Below are 26,141 nucleotides of genomic sequence, written 5' to 3' on the forward strand. Positions count from 1 at the left end.
GCGCCTCATCGCCTGCGTTGCGTCGGCGCGTTAAACCCTACAATCAAAATCATCAAATCAGCTCTGTTCTTTTTGTGCTTGGTTTCACCTAGCACGTGCCGGAGCTCCTCGGCGCCATTTTGAACGCGTCGTATTGTCTTCCACAGCAACATTTTTTCGCTGAATATCGGAAAAATAAACCCAATGAGTATTCCTAAATGAACGAACGCTGCGACTTCCGTTTAAGTAAATATATTTTGCCTAAATGTGCCAGTGGTATTCTGTGCATGAAATAAGTGCGCCACGCACCAGCAGTGCCAGAAGTTCCGCGGGTTTCTGATTGTTCGGACAATATTACTTCTTGGTCAGCTGTCATCTTACCTTTTGGTCCGGGAGTTCATTCGCAGGACAAGTGGGTATCTTTTAGAACCCTCTGTTTGGGTGAGTAACGCCACGTAACAACGGGACCACGGACGCCACAACAAGCGCCCGTCAAAGCAATGATGTCTTAGTGGATGCCAGTCACTTTCACAACGTCTAATATAGCATCCTTGGTCCTTTTTGTCGGACAGCTGAAACTGGCGCGTGCTTTCCGGATGCGGAAGCCAGGGCATGTGTGACATAGGGAAACACTTCTGGCAAAGTGCTACGCCCTGCCCCAATTTTCAAACTCTTCGCAAGATAAATGCGTTGCTATGAATAAAAGTATCTGTTGTACACAGTCCAGCGATATGTGGAGAACTCAAACCTGAATAATTTGATCTGAAATTTCCCCAATACCTTGGTGGCGTAGACTAGGATAAGCTATATTCCGCAATTTTGTCTGTTCTAGGGATGTTGATGAGTGTAAACTGACCAAGTGGATGGCCGGAATGGGTGACCCAGAAGCGTATATAACGATAGGTTTCTCCGACAAGTACACTTTGACAATTAAGGATGGCCCTTCCAAACCCCAAGTTCCAGGAACGCCGGCACCAATACCCACAGCAGTTGTGTTGTTGCACGTGCTACAGTATAAACATACGTCGAATAGTCTTGAGGTAAGCCAGAATTCTGCGTTATACTTTTAGCCGTAGGTGTTAACAGCCCATTTTGTTCTAAATATGCCATTCCTTGTTTACTATTTACGGCATTAATTGCGACTACAGAGATTGTATGCACGGCGCCTATATTAAAAAGTGTTGCATTCATGCATAGTCTCCCAGCATTGATACTCAGGTGACTTTTGTTGCGAAAGGTTACAGATGCAAGGGAAGGAACAGCGCACATTTTAACAAAGGACGACAGAGTAACACACCACAAGCGCTGACTATCAACTGTTGGCTTTATTGCAAGCTGCGGAAAATAAATAGCACAGTTACAGGGGAAAAACTGCAACAAGTGCGCACAAACAGCTAAGAGAAGGATGCCCTGCCTGTCAAACTATTATTGCATCACTGAATTTATCACCACATCCACTTTTCTCTCGCCTCCAAGAATGCGATTTCCTTTGGCGTTATAGCTAACGAGGGCACACTAACACATTTATAACCAGCTCTTTCAATCATTGCAGCTTCAACAAGTTCCGTCGTGGTCTGGTTCCTGCTCTTAAAGATAACTGTTGTGTTATCGAACACGGGGATTTGACCAGCACAGAGCAGGTAGTCACGTACTTGCTGCCACAAGTGGCCTCGTGAAGCCCGACGGACATTGTAGTCATGTTCTTTCAGCCGTTCATTCAAGCATCGGCCTGTCTGGACTATATATTCCTTGCCACAGGCCACAGGGATCCGGTACACAACGCCGCTTTCGCCTTCAGTGAATTTTTTCAGATGACTGGTACTACGCTTGGTTTTTTCTTTGCGGACAGAGTTGCTACTTTTACTTAGCTAAGATAATTTGTTAGTTGCTGAAAATACAACGTTGACGCCAACACGCTGACCAATCTTCTTAAGATTGTGGGAGAGCTTATGGTAGTACGGGATAACCGGTATCTTCTTCCTGGGTTCCGTTGTACCTTCAAGGTCATCATGGCGGCTCGTGCAGCGTTTCTTTATTTTACTAATCAGGCCTTCAGACACTGACAAAAGTAATGATTGGCGGTACCCAGCATCGCTGAGCCGGTTAATTTGCGAACGGAAACTTTCCTGGGTCATGTGATCACATGATTTCGTAAGTGCATTTGTGAGGCATGAGTGTGCTATGCTTCTTTTTACACGTTTAGAATGGGCTGAGTTAAATGGTAACAATGGTTTTTGTGCACGAGGCTCATAAAGACAGCACACATGGTCATTGCGGAAATAGAGGCGCAAGTCTAAAAACCGAATGCTGTTGTTCTCTGGTTCTTTATTAGTTAAAATCAAAGGCTTAAAACATTCATTAAAACACCCTAAAATAGGTTCAATGCATGCATCCTTTTGTCCAGTACCTTCAAAAATAATTAAAAAGTCATAGACAAATCTGAAAATCTTAACACTTGAGCCTTCTAAAAGATCTACCAGCACTTTGTCTCGAGCTCCAAGTTATAAATCACTTAGAATAGGAGCAATACACGAACAAATGCATACTCCTTGTTTCTACAGGTAGGTAACAGCGTCGAACGTAACATACGTCGACTTAAGGTAAACTTCTAGCAGTTCCAGAAACCCTACTACGCTAACGCCCACTTCATAATGAAACGGAATGACACCGCGTCTGTCAATGGCATCCTCAACTACAGACAAAATCCCACTGTGTGGCATTGAATAAAACAAGTCTCTAATTTCGAGAGAGAAGGCTTTTAGACACTTATTCTCATTAATGCGCAAAAATTCAATTACTTCGTCAGAGCTTTGAATATGACAGGGATCATCATTGCATAGCAGGTTCAGTTTTCCTTGCAAGAACAATGCTAGAGACTTCTGCCAAGTACCTTTTTCTGAAACTATAACCCGCAGCGGCCGCTCTACTTTGTGAGTCTTAACAGAAAAGAACATGTCCAGGCTCAATTTTTTGTTATTTCCAATGGATTTCACTAAACTATTTAGTCCTAATTCTCTGCAGTGATTCCTAGCTTCAGCTTTGACGTTCTTCAACGACACACAGTCCCGGCAGTCAAAGAACGACAGAATGGCATCAGAGGCTTTCTCCCTAAACACGTCGTGAGGTAGCACTGCAAATCCACCCTCCTTATCTCGCGGTAGAACGCATAACCTTTTCTCTGCCAGAAAATTGACAATGCGCTTGATAGGCACCGCTTTCCCGGATGCTGTCGAACGCTCGAGTATGTCTACTCCATGGGACACGCAACTGGCACACTCATCTTCAGGGGCTAATCTCGCCACTTTTCTAACGAGTCCCAGAAGCTCAGGCGCCTTTCTGGCAGGCGCCACTACACACTTGGGCCCGAGCTCCAGAACACGTTGCACGTCAACCGGAAGGACGAAGTCTCCAATGGTATGCACCCGGTTGGTGGCTCTTACTTGCTTAGGAGGTAGACTGGCTCGAAGGTTGGCCAGGGTCAGCTGCCAGATGCCCTCCGTCGTCCGGTCGAGGAGTCGGCACAATTCACGCCACTTTTTCCAAACAGTAGACGGTAGGTTACTACGGTGCACATGGACGAACAGGCAGTCCTTGTAGCGACGGGCAAGTTTTTGCCAATGGCCTCTGAACATCTTGAGCAGTCTTGCAATGAACCCAGCTGGAGGCAGGCTCACACCTAGCAGAACCTTCAGTTCTTGGGGTATGAACCTCTCACGAATACAAAAGGTGAGAAGGCGTGATTGACAGAACGCGTTGACGGCTAAGGCAACCAGCTGAGAAGGGTTGGGGGAGAAACACGGAAAAGGGCCCGTTGTACTAGAAACATAATCCAAAAGGGTTGCATGTTGGGCTAGTAGGTGGTTTTCAGATGCAAGGGAAGGAACAGCGCACATTCTAAAAAAGGACGATTATGATCCTTTTGAATTAGGTTTCTAGTACAACGGGCCCTTTTACGTGTTTACGCACGTACGTGACTGCCTGCTCTGTGCTGGTCGAATCCCCGTGTTCGATAACGCAACAGTTATCTTTAAGAGCAGGAACGACACCACGAGGGAACTTGCTGAAGCTGCAATGATTGAAAGAGCTGGTGGTAAATGTGTTAGTGTGCCCTCGTTAGCTATCACGCCAAAGGAAACCGCATTCTTGGAGGCCAGAGAAAAGTGGATGTGGTGATAAATTCAGTGACGCAATAATAGTTTGGCAGGATGGGCTTCCTTCTCTTATCTCTTTGTGCGCACTTGTTGAAATTTTTTTCCTGTAACTGTGCTATTTATTTTCCACAGCTTGCACAAAGCCAACAGTTGATATTCAGGGCTTGTGGTGTGTTACTCTGTCGTCCTTTGTTAGAATGTGCGCTGTTCCTTCCCTTGCATCTGAAAACCACCAACTAGCCCAACATGCCACCCTTTTGGAAAGGTACAAAAACATTTTGTTCGTACTGTTGGCTCATTTTAGTAAACACGATGTAGTTTATAAAGTTCGCCCTACTAAATGACGGTCTGCAATGTTATCTGGCTGTAAACGCAAAGTGTGAAATAAATATTTCGTGATGTAGAACACAAATGTTAAGCAATGATAAGAGGTTAGAAGCCCGTATAAAAACCATCGCACATTTTTCTCACAGAGGTTGAAGCGATAGCAACACTAATGAAGTACGGCTGCTGACTTGGGGCATTTCCACTTGGAGCATTTCAATACGGCATCATGCTTTCAGAGGACCTCACAAGCAATATAATATTTGCGTGATTTGATGTTTCGACGTAAAACCGGCTACGAACGGATTCTTTGTACGTGGCTGCTACCTAAACTAGATGGGGCGTTAAGCAGCCTTAGAAGTTAAACAGTCAAAACGACGACACTGTATTTTCTTTTATATCATAAGCACGGCTAGCGTTTTTCTGCTTCACAACATGACCCGGGTATCCCTAGTAGTATAGGAAATGTTTTAGTGACATGATCAATGTTCACCAATGAGAGATTATAAAAAAAATTTTAATCAGCCGGGATACATTTAGGCTCCTTCATGCCATCTGCCGCCATCAGTATACCATCATTTGCTGTTTCTGTCCTGCACAAGTGGTTTTTGCTGTGGACGTTGCCGGTCATAAAATGACAGCCCCAAACGGATGTAATACCTCAATGAAAAACTGCAGACTGAGTTTTGATTGACAAGGCTGCCAGACCAGTCAGGACCCCATCATAACACCGCCTGAGCACTTGGCACTTTTAGGATGGAACGCGGGAGATTAAAAAATTATGGAAAAATCATCAAGGGGAATGCATTGGGACCCCATCATAGCACCGCCTGAGCACCTTGGCACTTTTAGGATGGAACGGGGGAGATTAAAAAATTATGCAAAAATCATCAAGGGGAATGCATTGCAACTTTTCCAACAAACATTCTTATAATCATCGTCGAGCCACTCGAAATGCACGTTGTATGGCTTGCCTGACAACAATTACTTCAACAAACAAGTGGTTCCAACCCTTATCACGCCTGCGTACAGCGGGAAGCCAACCAACAACATTCAACGCTATCCGCCGCCTTTAAACGGAACCATTTCTTCGGTACCCTTACGGTCTGGAAATTGCAGATGAGGTAGAAAAAAAATTCCCTCCACTACATACTTGCCTAACCACAAAATAACCACTTTTGTCTCGGAGCTATTCACAAATAATTCCGATTGCACTCGTAATGATATTCGACCACATCAGTGTTGCTTACTGTGCAGCTTCTGTTCCAATGACGGCACACTTTGCCACCAAGTATAAAATTGCTATCAAACCCCACACCTACCCGCATCCGCTCCTCTGTCGTGAGCAATGGAAGGCTTGTCTGGCCTGTACAGAAACTGCATGTAAGCATCACTCAAGAGGGCCTGGATATCAAACCGACAGCCGGCTTGGTATCTAGTAATATGGAGACCCTATACCGGGCGAGTGCCCTAAAATGAATGAAGACTTCCACACATGAATGACGATTGGTAATGCAAAATGTTTTGAACTTTTTCATGTGTTACGTGGGAGATGCCTGAATTGCCACCACAAAACCATAAGTATAATTCAGAGAAAGGTAAGAACTGCAATAGTTCTGTACGGTATCACTCCCCCTAAGCGACGGACCCGGATTTCAATGGGCGCGCGCATTTCGAAAGGAATTTGCGATCAATGCGTGCGATCTTCGGCTTTTTCTCACGTAGTTTGTTTATCATTGATGCAGTAGTTTATAAGCATATTACGTCGAAAAATGACACAAACGGCTCATTTCAAAATATTCACAGAAACACACAACTTTCCTCGCATAGAGTAACATCTAGCTGCGCTAATGACGCACAACGGTAACTTCTGTCACCGTTGTTAAGTTATCAACGGAGTCGCTTGCATTTGTTATGAACAGGATCATTTACTCTCACTCCCCTAATGGATGTAAATTGGAGAGACAAGCTAGTTTGCGAACCTACATTGCGGAAATTTACGTGCTAACTAGCAACACGCATTCGCCGGTGCCGTCCTGCTTTCTAGTCTGTGTTTGTAATTCACGCATAAATATCAACAATGTCTCCTAATTGAACCCAGTAAACTTGAATTACCAAACGTCAAACGCTTCAACCGCTGGACGTACGAAGCTGCCCTTCACCTCCCACTCAATGGATTTACCCCAGACTCGAGGAGATTGGGATACAAAACACGGCAGTGGAGCTCATTGAAGCCCATTTATTCAATAAAGGGATAACCTATAGAAACGTTTCACTGAGCATCACATTCTTCAGCAATTATGAATAACCACTGTCGACGTCTATGCAATGAAATTTTAACTCTGGATCAACAGTCACTCTATGTCACCCCCTGATTAATTCATCGTGACATGCACCAAACAACGAGGGCCGTACAGACCAAAACGTGCGATCTGTGCACAAATGTCTTCGAGTCAGACGTTATGAGGTATATTTGCATCCTGCTGAGTAAAATCATCCCAATGCATGCGCCATTGTTGCAACTTGCGACATCGGCAATAATGCAATCCTCGGCCTGACCGTTACGATCACCACTCAGGCACGGTGCAATACGCGGCTGTTGTATTACCACTCTCAAGTTGGCCAACATGGTCAATCATAATTTCTGATTTTAAAACTTCTATTCCAAATTTTGCTAGCCGTCGCATCTTGATGCAGGACAAGAAAATTCTGCAACAAAATCCAGCGTATTCCGCAGTAGTAATTTCTTGGACTGCGGCACACGCCGGTCTTGCCAGAAATGAGTCTTTCCACAGCGTCCCTCTAGGGACTACAATCCGAGTCTGGGGTAGTTACGTTCCATAAAATGGTCCCACATCAGTGAGACGCCGACTGGTCCCGTATATTAAAATAAAAAACGATTTCTGCCTCACCCGAAGTAGATACCCTCCAGCCAATACCCAACTCACCCGTTTTTCAAGAGCGATATGGAGCATACCCAGCTAACTGAATCCCACAAAACTCACTCTTATCCACCACTGAATTTGCCGCTTCCCGTAATGTCCTCAATACAGTTGCTTCGCCGCTTTTCCTGAGATGGTTTGTGGATGCCCTAAAAACCGCTCTCCTCAAATGTTCCGTGAAGAGCAGTCTCAACTCCACCTCGTAAGCCGCGCTACCATAGTAACCAAGCTGCACTAGCCGTTAACCATTACAGCTAAAGACCATTGAACACACAATAAAGTATTTCTCTTCCTACCACTCAAAAATGAGGAGAAAGTAAAAATAATGGCTTAAAAAGAGTCTATAAACAAGCAATAGTATTACCAGTTACCACGCCTAAAAAACGCTTCGAAGCACTAGGCTTCAATAACGCGATTGAAGAACTAATTGAAGCTCCAGAAACAGCCTAATTAGAACGGCTATCTAAAAGCAAAGCGGGAAGGCAGATTCTGCAGTCAACAGGAATCTGAAGTGGAAGTTCCCTCCCAAATGAAGCGTACCTCGCACCCCGCCAATACCAAAGAATATGCATCGAGAGGTAAATATGGAAAGAACACAAGCTAGAGCACGAGCACTTGACAAACGTTTCCGAACCCATTCTGAGCCACGGGAGATTGTCTACGTTGACGCAGTCGACTACTACAATGGCGGATCTTGTCTCAACGCCATAGCAATTTCAGTCGTCAGCAATGACGGCGTCACAGTGACGTCAGCATCCACGCCGGCCAAATATTCCACTCAGGGTGAGGAAATGGCCATAGCCCTTGCTATAAATAATACCCGCGCAACCACAATCATAGCGACTCGCAGTACCCCATTGTTAACTTCGCGAAAGGCAGAATCTCCCCTGCAGCAGCCTCGCTGTTAGATAAGACCACTAACCAGAGAAAATGTTTTTTGATATGGACTCCAGCCCACTGCGTTCTACAGGGGAATGAACTGGCCCCCGCAACCGCTCGAGCTCTGGTCAACCGAGCTGATTTGCCTACGACGCCACCACAACCTCCATCATCCCCACAGGAAACTTCGCAGGAAAGCCACGAAAAAGCACTTGTTCTTAGATCTCACAAAGGCAGGCTAATCACATACGGGGATATTGTAAATCACTACAGGTTATCCAGATGCAAATATCTACCGGCCCACCACACTCTTTCCAGGAAAAAGGCAGTCACGTGGCGACGGTTGCAGACAAACGTTTTTCCAATCCCTGTTTCCCTCAACCGCTGGTAACCACAGCTTTACTCAAACCGCTGCACTTTGTATAACAATAGAGCCTACCTACACCACATATTCTGGTCCTGCCATGAGCCCCGGAAAATTCCACCGGCTATAATAGCAAATTCGATGTAAATACACTTAGAATATACAAAATTAAGACTGCAAAACAATGGGATACGGTTTTGGTCAGATGCACTCCGGAGGCACAACTCAAAGCAGTCCAGATGGCAGAAGCCATCCCGAGGATCCAAGGGATCCTGGCTGACGGCTGAGGCTGGGAGACCGTCCAAGTCGTCTACCCTTCAGAATCCATCTCGGGCATCAAATAAAGTCATCTGTCTCGCTATATCTCTCTCTTCCTCCCTACAAAACTCCGAGGGGAATGCGTGTGGCGTTACTCGGAAATAACCTGCCGTAACCAGCGGTGCTGGATAATAGTCGGACGGAATTTTTTCTAACAGTGACAGAGCGGGCCCTAGAAGAGGGTAGGCCACTGCTGCATGCTCAAAAAGAGCAGACTTCGATGTAAAGGTACCTAGAGGGGCGACCAGTGGGCTCGTAGTGATGGCGAGAACCTGAAACCAGCTTCGGATCGTGGGGTCCAAGGGGGTGGTCCAGCGCTGAAGCAGGAAATTTAACAGCAGATCAGCAGAAAGCCAAAAACGGCTTTCCACTTCACCTTATTTGAAAGCTCTAAGCAAGCCCCGCAATTACTATCTGGCTTCTTCTTTAGCGACCATTACAAGTTCGGCTGTTTTGTCTCAGCTTTGTGCGTGTACATCCTTATCAGACATTACAGTGAAGTAAAACAAAAAAGAGCACTCCTCATAGCAGTTTCATTCTGAGCATGACGGGCTTTAAACGCCTACCACACCCAGCGTCGAAAACTTCCTCAGCGTCATCAGCGGGCACTTACACTATCCTAAATCAACTGTTGAAGCTATGCCAACTATGTGATATTAATGATGACGGAAATTAGTCTATTTAGGGTGCTCTATAAAAAGCAAATTAATGCAGTTCTCAGATTTCCGGAAGGCTTAAAAGTATTCTTGCCAATTACAGGTGCACTTGGACGGGGTTTTGGTAGCTCCCCCACACTTTTTTGCCCTTACGGACCTGGAGGAGTTTGTACACTTCAGAATGTCTAAAGATCTTTCCCACGCCAGATTCACTTTCTACGAAAACCATTTCACCATAAACGACGTCGCGAGCGCATTTAAGGTAAGCATGTGTATTCCTCCTTGCTATTCTGAAATACCAGTTGACGCTTAACCGTTTCCTGGCTTCAAATGCGTTTTGACCAGAAAACGAGGTAAACACACTGAAACCCCATTCACTGAACAAAATTCGAAGCCCCTTTGTTTAGCGACAAAATTGTTCGAGTACGAAAGCTTTCTTCCGCCTCAAACGGAGTTGAATTACAGTCCAATCTTATGAGTTCAGTTAATTACAACTTCATTGATGCTGTGAAAGGGATTAAGGGGGAAACTTGAGAGTGGGTGTCTTTTCAAAACCCCGGAAGGACGTACCTCCGCCCAGGTCCTCTCGATCAGCTGGCGTCTTCCAAGGCCTCACTAGCCAGGGTCGCCACTCATGTTTCCACGAATCTCGCGACAGATTTGTGCGTTGTCTTCGGAGTTGGGACTTTTATGATGATTGTCCTCCCTATGGGTCTTTGATGATGATTATGCACGTACCAAATCGGAGGTACGGCGACAGATAAATTTTTGAATTTCCACCTTCCCTTGAAGTGCTTTGTGAAAACTCATTGTGTAAGTTAGCCCTCCTGCAGGGCGTTTTGGACGGAACGATTTGGATTTTAGTCTTCGACTTTGGGCTTGAAATAAATTGGCTTTCAACTTTTGCGTTTTCAAACATCTTCCACTTCAGCTACAGTCATCATCACCGCCAGAGAAAGTTGGCCTGACGGCAGTGTGTTTATGCTTACCGTCGCCATGACCGAGGCAAAAGTAATGCCGGAATTCACTTGAAGGAATATTGCTATCAGAAAAATGAAGTACCGATTCTTGTTCAGCATAACATAAAGTGACAAAAAAGGAACGCTAAACAAGATGGGGTTTAACGCGTGCATCAAAATCAGAACCACAAAAACAATGCTCGTGCTGCCACTTAGGACGAAGCATAAAATATTCAGGAACGCTTGCACTCACGCGCAAGGCTTGAGTGGCGAAGCTGTTGTGGGTGGGCATTGCCACGGACACACAGTTAGGTTTCCGTATCATTGTTTATTTGCATAGTGTCGGTGCTAGTAATTGCCGTATTATGCATCAAAGAGGTCGTTGTCTTCGCGACGAGTGGTGGATGCAAGGGAGGGGCTGCTCAACAGTGTGACTTGCGCCAGCTCTTCGTCATCGACTCGAGGATGCGGTGGCGGGATCTGCAAGTTGTTTAGGGGACAATTGGCACACTCGTAGCTATGTCTCCAAATATCCATAATGGCTCCTAGAGAAAGCGGCAGGACTAGGTTACCTCACCGAAGCAGGGTGTCTTCATATTTAGCATTACGTTAAAATCTTTTTTACATGCGGAGTAGCCCTTGAGGACAGCTCTATAGTTTTTTTGTTAAAGCAACTTCGCGTTCAGAGACGCTCGGTGGTAGCCGGTAAGCACGTGCCCATGAGCGCTCGGAATTTTCTTTGTATTTGTTTCCTGCGACTGTGAACGTTCGGCTTGTACAACACCTCCGCTGTGAATAAATTACAAGCCAACACTTATAGGGATTCTCCAAATGATCTGTAAGCATTTGGTCATCTTTTCCGACACGAGGCTGGAGATCGAAATGACCACATCACTTGAATCGATCTAATGGTTTTCAATTTCCCCCAAGACACAGAACCACTCTGGAGGCATTATGCACTTTTTGAAATCGGAAAAGATTCTAGGAGACACGAGAATATTATTTAATTGTCCGCAAATACGCGTTTGACAGAGGGTAGCGAAAGCCGTTTCTGCGAGCGACGCGAGAAATTTTGGCGACGTGCAGGGAAGCTTTACACGAGATCCCGTGGAGCATTTTGCACCTCTTCGTCACCAAAGAGCTGACGTAACTTTCCGGAGCAAATTAAGACGCTTTTGCGATGTCACCCGAAAAAAAATGTCTGACACTGTTTTAACACAAGATTTGTATTCATCTTGCAAGATTTGTACGTTAAAATATAGTTCCGATGCTGTTTTCGCTGTTGAATCTGATGAATGCCGTGGACGCATTTCTGATTGTGCCACTTTCTCTCTTTGTCACCTTTTTGCTGGTCAGTGTTGTGGTTCAAATAGGGTAAATGGGATATTTGTAACCCCACATGTATTTATTCTCCGGGTCATCGTCAAAGTGCGCTGTTTGTTTATGGTAACCCTAGGCATCAAGGGCTTGCTTTTCCCGTGCTTATTATGTGTTGCAGCTTTCACTGTAGTGTCCCGGCCTGCTTGCATTTGAACCGAAGGCCTCCACAACCCTACGTCACGGTGTATGCCTAAAGGAACGGCCAAAACAGGGCACTGACCGCACACCCTCGACTATACCTTCAGCAAAAAGTTTACTTGAGCATGATTACGACGTGCAGCACATGGCCATCAAGACGAACAAGCTATATTAACCCCACGCTAGGATCTCCCACCCCTCCTCGATACTCTAAGTCGCCTGGGTCCAATGTACGCTACTGCCCTGACGGTCAGGACGCACGAGCAGTCTCTAATAAGCAAAGGAGTGACTGTTAAGTGATAACCTGTTTTTTGTTCATTGAATTTGACAAAACTTTGTGATAGGTTCGGATGACACGCATATTCGCCAAGCAGGATGTCCTTGCATAACTATAAGTTTGACAATCACGTCACCCGTCACCCTAAACAGTTCCGCATAGCAAGTCGTCCTGGTGATCAAACCTTATTAACAGCGGAGCTGCCCTAGTGATGACCCTCGCTGGGCTAGCATTATCTCTGCTAGTATCGTCTGCTGGTATTGTTTGTGCTGGCTTGTCTCTGCTGTTAACGTGTCACGCTCTTTGTGGAGCGTGTTTCTCCACCACACTCAAGTTGAAGTTGAAGTTGAAGTTTATTCAGACAGGAGTAGCCTGGGGTACAGAGGCAAAAAGCAGATGTACTCTGCCTGACGACGGCCTACTGCCCCTGCGGTCGGCATTGCACAGTGTTGACGAGAGCATCAAAAAAAGAGAAAGAGAGAGATAAAAAAAAAGATTTAACAAAAAGAACAGCGTTATACAATGACTACAAAAGGCGATCATCAGCAATGGTGATGGAAAAAAAATAAAAAACGAAAAAAAAGAAAACAAAAAAGAACAAAAGAAGCCAGCAAAAGCAACGTTATACAATGTTTACAAGAAAACCGACAGAGAACATCAAATGTAACACAGAAGCAGAAAACTGATCACATAGCACATAAATTGACCTCATTTAAAAAGTGCAGACTTCTAGACAATTGAATTACAAAAATGTCGTTTTATATTTCGTCTAAGTCTGAGCAGTGAGGTAAATTGAAGAACTATGTCGAATATTACCGGGTTTGTATTAAGAAAATGGGGTATTATATAATCTACTTTTTGTGCACCATAGTTAGTTCGAATAAATGGGGTCTTAAGAGCCCCTGGTCAAAGATTGTAACGCGGGTTAACTGGAGTGTATGGATCAAGAAACAGTGCGTCTCTATTCAGTTCACTGCCAATATGAACAGCAAGCTTAAGGTCGAACAATTGAGTTACTTTAAGCAAGATTTGTTTTAAAAACAACGGCTTCGAGTGGTGGGAGCTCGGCACATTCTCTATGCATCGAACTGCTTTTTTTTGTAAAATTAACAGGCTGTTTAAATTTGTTACGGTTGTGGTACCCCAAACTAAAAGGCAATATTGAAGGTGTGACTGCACAAGAGCATGATATAACTGACGCATCAACCAGGTTGGAATCAAATACTTGATTTTGAATACCATGCCTATAGACCGGGACATACTTGCGTGTACTTTATTTACATGATATGTTCAATTTAAATTTTCATTGAAGAGAACACCTAAAAATTTGTATGTGGACACACGTTCAATTACGGTGTTACAAAATTCTAAGGATAAACTGCAATTGTCAGGTTTATTCTTGGGCTTAAAAACAACAAATTTGGTCTTATTAACGTTCAGTTGAAGATGATTGCAAATTAGCCAGCTTGACAATTCGCGAAGCCAAGTATTGACTGACGACTCAATCTCAAGCAAACATCTTCCGGAGAAAAAAAGCACTCGTATCGTCGGCATACAACGTAATGTTTGGAGTCAGAAGTCGGTTCCCAGATTGCAATAATTCATAAAAAATGTGGTTGATCGCGTTTTCACAAAAAACGGTAGAACAAGAAAGTGAAATGTGCCGTCACAGGATCAGTTGAATGTTTATTCTGCATCGTAATTACTTGCACATCGCTGTTTATATTTCGTCGGTATGAAACCGTCCGACGTATCACCATTAAAGACTATTGCACGTGTCGGAGCACTGCGTAAACCCCAATAACACCACACGAGCTCGCAAATCACGCGAACAAAAGCGAACGGGTTGCCAGCGCAGCGTTTTGTGAAATAGCGATCTGCTGCAGCGAAATAGCATGATTTGTGGGGCTGTCTTGTGGGTGTGCTTGGCGAGGAACGACCTGCTAGACCGTCGGTTTGGCCAATGTGTGACCACTGCGTTCCTTCTCCGTGTAGTGTACGGCAGATGGTTGCGTTGCGACGAGCTCAGCTGGCGCCAACTGTCGGCGCGCATTAGCATCGTGATGCCGTACTTAGCCTAGAGGGCAGTACCTTCTAAATAGAGGAGGTAATAGGAAGGAGATATGGCGCCTTCATACATTTGTATGCGTTTCATCTCACGGCGCAGTTGTAAAGCGTTCGGCCCCTCCCGTTGTGGAGACTCAGAACCGAGCTCGAATCCTGGCGCCGCAGGGGCAGTTAAACTTTTCTGGCGATGTCATTTCCGGGATGTATATGAGGTCATTCCGATCTTTGTGGATCCCGGCACAAAACACTTTCATGTCAAAATGTCCAAAAAGTTCTACAGCTTTCATATTATGATATAGGGCAGCCTATAGTCCCACTGAAAAAATTGCCCAGCTATACAATTGCGTTTACAAGTGAAGACAACATTAAGGAGTCGGTGTAAGGTTGGTCTTTGGCTTATCCACATTGTGTCTAGGACAGTGAATCCTGCACATTTACGGAGGGAGTTTATTACGGCAAGCAGCTCTAACTGCCGTGCTATCTAAAGTATCATGGAAAACGTTGTACGAATATATCTGCTAAGACAACTCTACCGTCTGGGCGAACTTCGCTTATTTCCATGGATAGTTCTCATTCAAATAATTTTACAGACTTACTGTCTGATCTGACTACCCTCTATGAAAGGTGCTTATGGGAAACGGCTGTAACTATTGTTTTACCGGAGCTATCCCAAACCCTCAAAAAATCTCACACAAAATCACAGAAACTCTACTGAGACACAGGAGAGTCCAGCTGTGTTCTTTCAGTGGCCTCTGCTGGGTTTAGGGTTCGTTCTCTTGCCGTAATGTTGGACAGAAGATTCTGACTATTTGTTTTCTAGCCTTAATGTTTCGCCTTCTCTGCTGATCGCACCAAGACCCCTAATGAAGCTCCAAACCGCTTTTTCCTCAGGTATTACGGATATGTGCGTTATCCTCAGTTATAATCCAGGCTTCATAATAAGCGTATTGTGTCAGTTACATCCCGGATACTGGTAGAATTGGCGCTTCCTGTTATGTCTCTTTTTGAAATTAAGCAGTTTAAGGAAGCGTCTCTACATCATAATACTCTAGCACCCTTTTGTACATTTAACGATGTACTATGTGCTACAACAATGAAATTTAATTCATTACCACTCGGCGGCCATTGTGGTCTGTTGTCAGGTTATGCTCGACACGGGTGTTCAAGGTTAGCTTTCGCGGTTTTTCTCACAGCGATACGCCCGCATTCTTTGTATAAATGATGCGCCATTTCTTGAGGGGTAAGTAACGTTTTTTTAAAGCAAAGCTTTTTACCTCTACCCCCCAAGGGTTCTTTCGCGACCGTTGGTGTCACCAGAAAACTCCAGCGAACAAATAAAAGAATTTACTGGCACCGCCGGGAATCGAACCTGGAACTAACAGACTAACAAAGCGAGAGCCCGTCGTCTTACCGATTTAGCTACGAGCCCACACGAAGAGAGGGAAGACAGGTGGTGTACTCACTAAGTACATCTACGGGTTTACCCCCTTCGTTCTCGCTGAATGCCACGTGAAAGCGTCACGCGACCACTCATGCCCGTCTAGCGGCCCTGTGCGCACCTTGCTCATGTGCTAAGAGTTACAAAAATTAAAGGAAGCTCACACCAATGCATGGCATCTCATTTCTAGTACGCCAATGTGCTAAAGCCTGTGGCCTCCAGTGTTTACGTAAAAAATCACAGCTCCTTGTCGTCCATTGTCACGCCAAATCAAGGAATACATTCAAATACTCCTTGATGGCCAGACCATCACTCCAAGCCCCAGCATCAAGATCCTGGGACTACATCTCGAGGCTGACACCAAGAGGGACGTCTCCTTGCATCGCCTCAAAAACAGCATTAATCAAATCATACACATGATCAGGCGACTTGCCACCAAGAAGCGAGGCCTAAAGGAATCCGGTACCTTTCGATTAATTGAAAATTTTGTCCTCTCGAGAGTCACTTACGTCAACCCCATGTCTTCTTCTCGACAAGGAAGACATAGAGATGCCTTATATAATGATTAGAAAGGCGGTCGAGCAGGCCATTGGTCTTCTCATGAGTGCGTCCACACAGAGGCTGCTTAGCACAGGGCTCCACAACACGGTAGAAGAGCTGATAGAAGGCCATCTTTCAAACCAGAAGGTCCGACTCAGAACTGCGGTGGGTAACCTCATGCTTCACCAGATTGGCTGGGCAGCCCAGAATGTCACTCCGCTTGACGTACTCCCAGACTCTTGGCAACTAAAATTAAAAATGCTCCCTTTGCTTAGGAATATGAACCCCTCACATGACGAGGGTCACCGAAAAGCACGGGCTCAAGCGCTAAACACCGCCCTCGGTGGGGATCACGCAGTTGTTTACACAGACGCCTGCAAATATCTAGGGTAGCAATACGCCATCATCGTGGCTACCTCCAGAACCAACCTCCTTGCGTGTACCTCGCTAAGGACCCAAGAAATGACGGCAGCAGAAGAGGCAGCCATCACTTTAGCTCTCACTCAACCAGGGGTTCGGAGGGTAGTCACCGATTTCCAGCAAGCCTACTGGAATTACCAGTCGGGTTGGGTGTCCTGACCTGCACTGCGCGTGCTAAAAAAAACCTCCCCAAATGGTTACATTCAGCTCATCTGGACACCCCCTCACGCTTCAATGGAGGGCAACAAATACGCCCACCCAACAAGCCTGCGCTTTTACCTCCCGTGCTATGGAGCTGCACGAGGACAGTCTCCCGCTTGTCACGTTCAGGGAGATAACCCAGCATTATCGCTTTCTGAGACAGACCGTACCTTCGCCTTACCGTGACCTTTCCAAAGAACAACAAACTACCCTACGACTCATGCAATCGGGGCTCCTTCCCACAGCCTACGGCTCTTCACTTAATGCATCCGAATCGCTACGACGCTGAATGTAATTTTTTCTCAGAAGTAGGAACACTCCGCCCCGTAATCGGGGTGTGCGACTTTAGCCCTAAGCACCCTCCTCTCTTTCTGTCAATTACCCAACAAGAGCAATGGGAGATGCTGCTGTCCAGCCCCTCTCTACCTACCCAACTTCAGCGGGTGGACATAACACAGGCCGCGCGGAGTGCATATGGGCCCCACAGAAGAAGGAATCACTCCCCAGGGCTGCACTCTGGGCCGTTCAGAAATTTGAACAGAAGTATTCCTTCCTCCTCCACCTCCTTCTGTGCCGCAAATCTCGTCGCCTCCCTCCGCGGCGCAGAGACGGTGAAGTCAGATCGTCTAACACCGGGTTGGAGCATACTTTAATTTTATAAAAAAAGTTTCCACTCTTGTGCTACACCAATACAATTCAACCAAACAGCGTTCATGCATCGTGAATTGATTTCACCTTACCAAGAATATCTCTTTGAAGTAATAAATGGTGTGGTTAAGTGCATTTTCTCTCTGCTTTTACTATTTGTGGAGTGATGTGAGTAAATTAAAGTGACGTCGCATGGGTAATCGTTATGGGTGCCGTTTACAGCTTTGCTTTCCAACCACATTCACGGGGTGGATTGGCGCGATTTTTTCTTGACGTTCTCTTCTTTTGCACTAGAGTGCACCACAATTGTCAGAGCGGTGTTCCTCGGTTCTAGACCGCTTTCTCGGTAGCGCGGTTCACTGAGAAGAATGGCCACTTCCTCCTCGCGTGCGTTCTATAAGGGTGCGCTTAGCGAAAGCCATGATGTCTTCAGTGAGGAAGCAAACTGCGTGCCTCTATGAGCTAGGTATGGCAGTGATTCCACAGAAGCGAGTGACGCAGACCACGACGGCGGTAGACAGCCCTGCCGGGATCATTACACTCTGTGAGCTGACCCTTTTCTCAAAAGACAAGAAAAGGGTGCAAAAGTATTTTCTGGTATGTAGAGGTTTTCATTGTCAATAGTTGTACTTTGAGCCGCATACAGATGTGAAATCATGGCGAAAACAAATTACACCATCTTCCCGTTGGGGAACCCGAAGTAGTATGCGAAGCAGCCATGGGGTCGACTGAAGTTCCCATGAGTTTTCAGTTCGTCGTTTCTGTTGACGTTCAGCTTCGCGTGGCTTCGTTGTATCAGTAGCTTCTTGACGTAGATTGAAGGAGTGAAAGACATGAGGCGCATTCGTAGCACATACTCCCGTCACAGTTTGAAGCGCAGTAAGAATAGCACCACGTACCTCCCGTTGAGGCCAGAGAGTCGTGGGATCGAAACCGGGCGCCACCTAACTATTTCTTTTTATAGTGGGCTGCGCTGACGTCAGCCCAAACGCTGACCGGCGTGAAGAGGCGTGCGTGCGCACTTGACTGCGGGTGGTGGACAACGACAACGAGGAAGGGAGGGACACAGCCCCAAGAATGACATGCTTCGCATCTAAAAGAGCAGGAAAGCCTGGAGTAATGCAGCAACCTCATCCACCAGCTGCTGGGTTATCTGAGAGTACGAGCTGAAAATTGGGGACGATCTGCATGAACAGTGCGAGTGAGCGATTTTAGCTACCAGCTTCCAGGCCAAAGCAACTAGAACTGTGCTGTTATTGTGCTGTTTGAACTGTGCTGTGCTGTTAGAAAAAAAGGAGGGAAGAGGAAAACTATGTTGTTCTGCAAAACCTACAGTTAAATCCCTGGCCTGCAACTAGGAGAATGCTTCGAGCGGTTTTAGACGGTGCTCAAATATGGGTAAGGTAGTTCCAAGTAGAATACAAAAAATACCGTGTGCTTTTCTCGCAAACCTCGCGGTTGTCTTCGCGGCGCCAGAAACTTGTAAACTAGCTCCGCACAGGAACGGCTGGATATTTGGTAGAAGGTCCGGACTGAAAAGGTTTGAAACCGTAGTGAGTGCCAAAGCTTGCTTCTCGGGGAGGTGTATCCGTAGCCAGAAGGATAAACGGAAGAAGAAGTTATTGAAACAATGTGGGAGTTGTAACTTTTAGTCGAAAAAATTCTTATCTAATAGCGATGCTGTTAGTGTCTCGTTATTCGGAAATTTTGTGTTGTAGGCAGAACTCCCAGGCATGGTCGAGCCGTTCTTCCCAACACGCCGAGCACATGTGTCAGGCTAGGTAGGACCCAGCATTTTCTGCCAGAGAATTCCACCGCAATCTTTGTAATCAGACATACAGCATATACTTGAGTATTTGCTAAAATAAGACCACAATAGAATAAACGTAACCGCAGAATAGTTGACAAGGCACCTGTGAACAATGTGACCGCCTTTGCGGTTCTGCGAGAGAGTAGGTTTGCAGCTGCTCAGAAATGTGGGTTTGACATCATTCGAGGGCGACCGCGTGTGTCAGGCTCTGCCGCCAGAGAAGCCGAGCGCAGGTGACAAGGCGGCTCAGACGACGAGGAACATTTATACCTTCAACCGCCAGCATGTATACTGGGTTACTAAAGCTTCGGTGGACAACAACTTGAAAGGGTGGGATGGTGGCAATTTTTTCTAGTCGCAAATGTTGTCAGAGAACTTTGCTAGAAAAGGGCGATTTTGTATTTTCTCCAAAGAATGTTGCAAGCCAATGATGCTACCTCTGACGCATACCCTTAACTATAATAGGGCACACCTATCAAATTCACTTTGCTATGTCTTCAGAGCCACTCCTTTTTGTCGGTATCGAATGTACGCCACGCGCTATTGTGAAGCGCAAAACTTTAGGTAAGATGCCACCCGGTGCCTTTTGCGGTTACTTCACAGCACGTCTTCACGCGTGCGCTTAGCCACTGAGACCAAAGTTGAAGTCACTTTTTGTGACGGCAACGTAGAACCATTCAAAATATCCCGACGTACCACAGTTCTGGCGGCAGAAACTGACGGTGGAAGAAAATATCCAACCTAAATATATGCCCTGCCACGAATTATGGCGGCCAGGACCCCTTCCGTCGTGGGTAGTAGTTCCGTTGAAGGGGCCTTCAAACCAGCTCTTGAAAATAGAAGTGGACGCAAGAAGATAGAGCCAACGTGGCGCTTGTAACCTTGAACAGAATTTCTAGGTTCAAGGTGATACTGCTCGGGCTTTGTTCTATTCTAGCAACATTTAAAAAAGTCATGGGGCGTATTGACAGAGCTGTCCTTATGTTACGAATCTCCCTCAAGCACTTTGGAGCTTTGACTAGTTTAGCAACACTAGGAAATAAAACTGGTTGCCCTAAAAGTCTGAACCCCTCCCCCTTGCTACACGAGGTGAAGGCCAAAGCATCCATGACTAATGGGAAAAAACAAAGGCTATCGCAGCTTCCGCAGGCGAAGGGTCGAGAAGGGCGTACAACGAAACGACGCTACGACAAAAAAGAAGGTCGACAAAAAAAGTCGACCTCATTTTGGTATTGAAAAAAGAGAGTCTTCTGAGAAAAACTCCATAAGGGAGGGTACAATGTCCTTCAAAATCACCCACAGCGCTCAGATTTGCTTGCATTCACCAGTGAAGGTGACGACACCAAAATGCACTCCCCGCCAGTCAGGTAAGATATGTCGTCGTCCTCTTCAGAAACTGAAATATCGGAGAAAACGTAATCGCGCACGGAAGCCGTGGTCCATTAAAAATAGAAAAACTATAGAGCCCCAGATAACGGTACCCTGATAAGACAGCCCACAACAAAACAGCATGCGACAGACGGCAGCGACAATACAGATGGGGGACAAACCAGAACGCGGAAAAAGGGCACAGCGACAAAGACGCACATCCGCAAAGCAGCAAAACGTCAATAAGGCACGCGGGAGAAACGACCATTACAAAACAGCATGGCGACATAGATCAATCTGCTATAACAGAGTGCTGAAACAGTTGGGAGGTGCTGTCGCTCTGTATTTCTTACTGTCTATTCTACGAGCGATCTCTTGGTCGCAATTTGATAATATAAAGAGGTCCACGATCCCACGTATCGTGGTCTCACATACACGCGGCATTTTTCTAGTCCTAACGATCCTCCTATTGGGATCCGGTGGAAGACAATATGCGTTTGAGAGCCACCCGACTCACCTCTATGAGTACATGTGTGTTACATCGGTCAACACACCTCCGTACGTCTAGGAATACAAAGGCACCAGCCGGCAGCAGCTACGAAGAACATACAAAGACAGTTCCTGATACGCAGAAACAGTATAAAGGCGTGACGCGACGGAAAAACAGCAGAACAAAGGAACGAATGTGTTGAATGGGGAGGCCGACGGGAAGTACGGGAGAGCGATCGATACAATCGGACGAAACGTGTCGCAGACAGAAATGGCTGCAGCTTAGTTTAGCTAACCTTCGATATACAAAGCAAAAGCTTGGGTTAGCCTGGCTGAATGTTGGTTCCGCTTGGTTGAACCTTTGATATAGCTGTATTGCCTACCACGTCTCAAAGCCGTTCGGTTCCGTGCAATGCTCACAGAAGGAGGCCGGGAGAACACTTGCGTTCATTCATGGCGAAGGCCGTTTCTCTTTGCCGGGCGCGAGGCAAGTCACGTTGCCCGAAACGACCCAACTCCGCAAGCAAGGGAGGCTGAAGGGTTGTTGGCTCCTTCGGCCCCAATGGCGGTGGCGAGCGCTGTCGGGGCACCGGCCCGGCGAATCAAGCGATGCGCTTCGAAGGGTGTGTCGTCGGGGGTGTCTCCGGTCAAAAGGTAATTTGCGCATCCTGCACAAAATCGCTGGACGAAAGAAGTAAACTTTGCTTTAAACGACTTGCAACCTGGCAACCTATGTCTATCCGTCGCTCGGATGCGGCGTCCAAAACCCGCCTACACACCTAGAAACTTAGCCAACGTTGATCCCTTCTGCACCGACGAAGCCTGTCCACAGTAAATGCCCAGCCCTTCTTTCGAGCATGCTCCTCAGCGACTCGACCATGGCCGACTTAATTCATCCGTCCGTTACCATGTGCAGCACACGCATCGCCCATTGAACACGAGCCGTAAGCGAAATCCATCCAATTGGTTCAAATACACAACACATTTTATGCCTGTGCTTCCATCTTCTAATGACCAGTGTGGAGCCAGGGCCAATTTAGGAAACCGGTTCGTCACCATGTTGCAATTAAGATCTTCAGGAGCGGGAAAAGTTTGCGACTATATTAGTGCGTGGACAGGCTCTACCAAATACAGCAGAACACCAGATGGGTGCCACCTTGCAACTGAACAGATTCAGTTGATTGCGAAAGTGGACGCTTTAGTAGTGTTTAACAAAATATTATCTATTTATAAAAGTTAAACCACCCGAAATACAAAATACACGTACAAAATTCCTCCAGTATACATTATCCGCCGCTGTCATGCGATTTAAAATTTATAAAAATGAGAAAACAAAAAGAAGCACCAAATGTGTCATGAACCCTTAGCCCAATTTGGCACAAATATGGCTTTTTGGCTCAAATAGCATATTTCCGAAGGAACAACAAATATTGCTATGTTAGACATAAGACAACTGTTTTTCGTCAACACCAAAAAAGGATATTATCGCCAAAAGTACCAGATATAACGCAGTGTGGACTAATAAAGCCTAAGGCGAACTGGCAACGACGAGTAATTGCCTGATTTGTCTACTAAACAATACATGTGGCTATAAAGGACCCAAAACAAAGAAAAATGCAAATAATTGCCAAGGTGCTACGAATTATTAAAAGAAGTGTTCAAATATTTACACAATTTTTATGCTGGTGTGGTCACGGCCGCTAGATTTTGCTTTAAAGTGATAGTGATAGAAAAATTACATTTCTAATAAATGCCTAACGAATTTTTCTTTTCAGCAAAAGACATTTCACAAAACTGACTTTCAATTTGAAGTAGTACCCGGCAGTTTTCGAACTGGCGGATACGCCCTGTGGAGTGGAAAGTGGACGCCAAATACCGAGTAAGTTTAGATTTCGCATCTAGATTTCGCATTTAGATTTCACATATAACGAGCAGGTCGAAACCTTACAGAACCTGCTCAAAAAGCTACACCGCCCGATTTCACATCAGACGAACATTTCGGAAAATTTTAACGCACGGCTAAAATTGTAAATTAGACTTTGAATTTAACAATACCGCGTGTCTATTAAAATTCATGCATAAAACAACCAGGAACCTTTGGGAGATATCCTGCATGGTATTCAGTAAAGAGGGTGAGAGCGGTAGTGCAAACAACATTGCCTTGTTAGCGAGAGAAACACAATTCGTTCAGAATAAATCAATTTTACCAATGGGAATAACAGTTGGCCAACTTAGCTTCTCCTGTATGTAATATTTTTGCTTTTTTTTACTTTAATATATAAAACTTAGTAGCTAGTCAGGCATCACTCATTTCTTTTACGTAGAATCTTTTCTGTGGTCGTCCTGAGTAAGTCACAAGCATTCTTTCTTCGAGTTGGCAGTGAGTGGTTGTGAGTGAGAAGCGAACATAAAGAGTGCAGTATGAAATCTATGTTGCGGTGGCGATACGTCTTCTACTTCAACCTTTATTAGAACAAAGGCGGGGTAACGCACCCCTACACCGTAATTCTGCCTCCCGTACAGATGAATACCCTGCCTAATTTCTAGATCTGTGGGGACGGGTGCATGCTAAACAAATGCGAACATGTAGTGGCAGAGGTTAAGCTGCGGTGCTAAAACGCGGTTATAACCCCACAGAAACGCCTTATCTGACGTACGTTGCACAAGGGAGAGATCTCGTCTGGGGTGGATTTTTAGATGTATTGAATGTACCTTTTTTTGCACATCGAATATCCATACACCTGAAAACCAACCCTCTCGTTTGCAGCTTTATTGTCTCTTACAATAACTATGAGCTCGGACGTCTTAAAGTTCCTTCTACGGGAACGCTGGTGGCGATACTAAAACGCTACCGCGAACATGTCGTCCTACAAGACACCGACCCTTCACATGGCTCTCCATCGGTTTCCACACCCGTTAGATATCTTGCAATGTACCGTGTTACTTGCACTACACCAACAAGCTTCACGCAGATGATATACGTGAGTTCCCGTCAAGCTAATACTCGCGGTCGTCCTTGTTGTACAGGAATGTGCCATTAATATCTAATTTAAGGCACCACTCTTTTTTTCAGGTGAGCGGGGAATCAATGTAAGTGTTTAATTAAGCTGACTGCGTAGTTTTAAGGATACCAAGGAGCAGAACGGATTCCAGCCTTCACCTCTCCCGTGACTTCACTCTCTGCAATTATACCGTACTCTTCTGCACTCAGCCCTAAAAAACAACCTCTAGAAAAATTTGATTCACATCTTTACTGAAAGCCTGATGGGCGCGGCTTTAACCTTTGCGCATATTCGTAATAAAGCATTGTTATACTCGTAAAGTATGTTAATAACGTTGTACTCCTTCTTGCGCACAAGATATCCTGTAAAGTTCGGTAGTTGACGACGGAAAGTTGGGCTAGTAGGTTAGACGCTAATGGGTACATTTTTCTAGCGCAAAAGAAAGGAAAAACACAGGACGAACGCTAGCGTTCGTTCTGTGTTTTTTTCTTTTCGTGTGGTCCGTCTTTTGCACTAGTAAAATGCATCCATTTTCGGTATTTGTATGCTAACATGTCCAGTCACGGCACTTGGAACATTGACTACTGGGCGCACAATGATCATGTCATTTAAAGAAGGCTTGCTCTACCACCACTGTGCGTCTTTCTGGACACTAGCAGGTAATGAATTACGATTTGTTGAGAACGCTTTTTTACTCGAACAAGAGATGACGAGCAGATTTGTACCATGCAAAATAGACTGCACACATCAATACATATGCACCAAGTTGATGAAGCAGGAACTACGCGAGACCCGCATCTCCTACCGTTAGACGTAGTCGCCATCCCGTGAATCTAAATCGTGCCCACCAAACGTCATATTATATATATAAGTTCCACTTTATACCCCTGATCGCTCATGCGCCTGGAAATGTTTCCGGTATTTCCGGTGTTTCCTGTAACCGCTATGAAACTGATGTGCATAACACGGCCTCTCATCGCAGACAACGTCAATACGCAGACCATATCACGAAGAGAAACAAGGACCCACGCAGCAATATTTCTTGGATCACGCCATGCTTTCATGAGGCATTTCCTTGCATAGTTTTGAAAAAGTAAGAAACGAAGGCATGTCTTTTAACTACTCACACACCATTTGGCATCTAGTCATCCTTCACTCCTTCCCCCTTGAAGCTTTTCTGGTGAGGCACATCGTCTTTTTTATTGCTGCTTTACCAATGTGAAGTAATTGATACCGATTGAAGTGCGGCACCACACACGCCACCTGGTCACAATTAAATCGAAGACAAAGTGCTTAAAACTTCCCAGTACTTTCCAATTACACTGATATCCAAAGCAAGGGTGACAGGATTTTAATTACACCTAACTACATCCTTCAGGGATGTATAGATTTTAGGCTTTCTGATAATCAGAAAAATACGTGCTCATAAATCTCGGGTAGATGGCCCTGAGATGTTTTCTATGCAATAGGAGCGAGTGTAGCTTAACATCGAGGATGAAATCGTGGCTTGAGGCCCTAAGTTAGTGCCACTGTGAACATGTCTGCGTATATCGAATACAAAAACGTCAATCTGCTTGTTTAGATGTTTAAATATTTCCAGTTTTAAAGCCTTTCGTAATAGGATATCATATCACGAAAAGTATCCCATGTTATTTTTAAAACATCTGCGAAGAAAACACAACGGTCGTATTTGTTGCCTATTAGACATATAAAGGGTTTCTAGAAAAAATTTAGTGCCCTTCCATTCTGTAAAGAAGGATGACCTGTGAAGCTCCACTCCCTCCATGGAGA

General features: G+C 45.4%; 1 long non-coding RNA gene across 1 annotated transcript; it reads left to right on the plus strand.

The window, feature by feature from the left end:
- Positions 1-871: 871 nt before the first annotated feature.
- On the plus strand, positions 872-24,305 carry LOC144172276 (uncharacterized). Its single transcript, XR_013322989.1, has 4 exons — positions 872-1,019; positions 9,717-9,875; positions 23,124-23,227; positions 24,116-24,305. It is a non-coding gene; the product is annotated as an uncharacterized LOC144172276 (long non-coding RNA).
- The last annotated feature ends 1,836 nt before the right edge of the window (positions 24,306-26,141 follow it).

The sequence above is a fragment of the Haemaphysalis longicornis genome, unplaced genomic scaffold, assembly GCF_048455015.1.
Source record: "Haemaphysalis longicornis isolate Haplotype H1 unplaced genomic scaffold, Haemaphysalis longicornis Haplotype H1 scaffold_20, whole genome shotgun sequence".
NCBI classification, from domain to species: Eukaryota; Metazoa; Arthropoda; class Arachnida; order Ixodida; family Ixodidae; genus Haemaphysalis; species Haemaphysalis longicornis.